Here is a 3,193-nt window from a genome sequence, read left to right as displayed (position 1 = left end):
AGGTACCTTTAGTCATGAATGAGCATCCACTGAGAGCAAAAATGCTGCCACCATCAGACCAGACTGTGAATTACAGCGCTACTCTGTAACTAGCAGCTGTTTCAGGTTCTCACTGGGTTTCCTTTTAACTTCAAGCATATTTGAAGCAAACTTTTTAAAATAGCAAAAACCCATAGTGAACTTGTCTTCTTTCCATGAACTGGTATGGACAGAATGAATCGTTCTGCATAGATTTGTCTGAAGGTGGCACTGTAGGCTCCATGAGCTGTAATAAAAAGAGTAGAAGCTCCACATCCAGCCGTTTATTTTATTTTAGTTTATTAATCAGGAAACGTTTCAGTCCGTCCAGCTGTAGTTTCCACTTTTAACTGCAGTTTTATCCTTTAACCTGTGAACTTCTGTTCTCACCTCACTGCTGCTTCATAAAACAAGAGTTTCCTTTTTTTTTTTTTTTTTTTAGAGGAACAGCTTCAACTAATCAGTAAAACAGTTCATAGAGGAACTGACTGAAAACTCTAAGCGGAGTGATAAAAATAAAGAGTAGTGAGTTTAACAGCTGTGGAGTGTGTCAGGAGGGGGCGCTACAGGCTGCAATAGGTGCAGTAAACTAAGCAGAAAAAGACGGAAACAAAAGCTGTTTATGTTCAGATGGTTTCTGCTAAAGGTTCTCCTGAGGATCATCAACGCTGCTCAGAAAAAGACAAAAAGCGTCTCAACGGAGCAGAACAACTTGATTTTTCGTGACATTTTGTAGTTTTTGTTCAACGTTTGCTGAGATGATTCTTTAAAGAGAAAAAGACGGAGCTAGAGAGAGACAACCTGATTCTGATGGACGTCCTCCATCCACCCTGATCTCCTCCTGATGGACATCCTCCATCCACTCTGATCTCCTCCTGATGGACGTCCTCCACCCTGATCTCCTCCTGATGGACGTCCTCCATCCACTCTGATCTCCTCCTGATGGACGTCCTCCACTCTGATCTCCTCCTGATGGACGTCCTCCATCCACTCTGAGCTCCTCCTGATGGACGTCCTCCACTCTGATCTCCTCCTGATGGACGTCCTCCATCCACTCTGAGCTCCTCCTGATGGACGTCCTCCACTCTGATCTCCTCCTGATGGACGTTCTCCATCCACTTTGATCCCCTCCTGATGGACGTCCTCCATCCACCCTGATCTCCTCCTGATGGACGTCCTCCATCCACCCTGAGCTCCTCCTGGTGGACGTCCTCCATCCACTCTGAGCTCCTCCTGATGGACGTCCTCCATCCACTCGGATCTCCTCCTGGTGGACGTCCTCCATCCACTCTGATCTCCTCCTGATGGACATCCGCCATCCATCCTGATGGACGTCCTCCATCCACTCTGATCTCCTCCTGATGGATGTCCTCCACCCTGATCTCCTCCTGATGGATGTCCTCCATCCACTCGGATCTCCTCCTGGTGGACATCCTCCATCCACTCTTATCTCCTCCTGGTGGACGTCCTCCATCCACTCTTATCTCCTCCTGATGGACGTCCTCCATCCACTTTGATCTCCTCCTGATGAACATCCTCCATCCATCCTGATGGACGTCCTCCATCCACTCTGAGCTCCTCCTGATGGACGTCCTCCACCCTGATCTCCTCCTGATGGACGTCCTCCAACCTGATCTCCTCCTGATGGACGTCCTCCATCCACTCTGAGCTCCTCCTGATGGACGTCCTCCACCCTGATCTCCTCCTGATGGACGTCCTCCAACCTGATCTCCTCCTGATGGACGTCCTCCATCCACTCTGAGCTCCTCCTGATGGACGTCCTCCATCCACTCTGATCTCCTCCTGATGGACGTCCTCCATCCACTCTGAGCTCCTCCTGATGGACGTCCTCCATCCACTCTGATCTCCTCCTGATGGACGTCCTCCATCCACTCTGAGCTCCTCCTGAGTTCTTCTAACTCCTGAACTTTATTTTTCCATAACTATGTCCTGAAGTGATTCTTTAAATGCAGCGACCTGCTGAGGTTCACTGACCAATAAAAACTCTTCATCCATGATGTCAGAATGCTGTGTGACATCATCATGACATCACAGAGCTGGCAGTGTGTCTGCAGCCGAGTGCAGCCAGGAGGCGCGGCTAACGTTGACTGACAGCGTGGTTTCCGTGGCGACCTTCAGTTGGACTTTCTGCTCTCCTCCTTTCATCCCTCCTTCCTGCCCCTCTGTTGTCTGCTGCTGCTTCGGTCTTTGCATTATAATTTCTCTCTTTCAGAGCTGCGAGGACGCCGAGGTAGGCTCCAACTCTCTTCCTGTCTCACTCTCACACCAGCTGAACCCAGACCGGATGAAAGTCCTTTAGGTTCTCCGCAGAACCTGCTCATGTTTAGTCCCGTTGCTTTTACTGTGTGAGAACTGTGGAGGCCTGTTTCAGGGATTCGGCCTCAACGCTTCGTTCTATTCAGTAAATAAATCAGAGATCCTCAGATGTCCAGAGAACCGACCACTGAAGGAACCTGGAGGGAGTTAGTCTGAAGTCAGGGAATTTAGGTTTCCTTTCTTATTTTACAGGTTTTTCTGTATTTTAAAATATCAGTAAAATGATAAAAAGAGACTGAATTTTCACGTTTTAATGTGAAATAAAATCCATGAAATAAACCAGAGTTCTGTGAAGTTCTGCATTAAAACCTCAAATTCAATAAGATCTAAAATCAGATTCTTTCCATTTTAAATTAAATATTTTAACAGTAAAATGAGAGAATAAAACTCAGCTGTTAGTGAAGCTTTCTGTGGTGTTGCGTCTGATTATTAGTTTTAGATTATCTTAAAATATTTTTATGGTTTTAATCTTTAAATATCCTTCAGTGAACAAAGTAAAGCACACGCTCTGGAAACCCACACTAGAAACTACTCTAAGTCCTGGTTCGTATGTGGTAGTGCCTGGATGTTCTCCAGGATGTTCTCCCGGATCTTCTCCAGGATGTTCTCTTGGATGTTCTCCCAGGTGTTCTCCCAGATGTTCTCCAGGATGTTCTCCAGGATGTTCTCCAGGATGTTCTTCCGGATGTTCTCTTGGATGTTCTCCCAGGTGTTCTCCCAGATGTTCTCCAGGATGTTCTCCAGGATGTTCTCCAGGATGTTCTTCCGGATGTTCTCTTGGATGTTCTCCTGGATGTTCTCCCGGATCTTCTCCCGGATCTTCTCCAGGATCTTCTCC

The sequence above is a fragment of the Amphiprion ocellaris genome, chromosome 10 (genome assembly GCF_022539595.1).
Source record: "Amphiprion ocellaris isolate individual 3 ecotype Okinawa chromosome 10, ASM2253959v1, whole genome shotgun sequence".
Classification (NCBI taxonomy): domain Eukaryota; kingdom Metazoa; phylum Chordata; class Actinopteri; family Pomacentridae; genus Amphiprion; species Amphiprion ocellaris.
The sequence above is the reverse complement of the archived record's forward strand: the minus strand, read 5'-3'. Positions refer to the sequence as shown.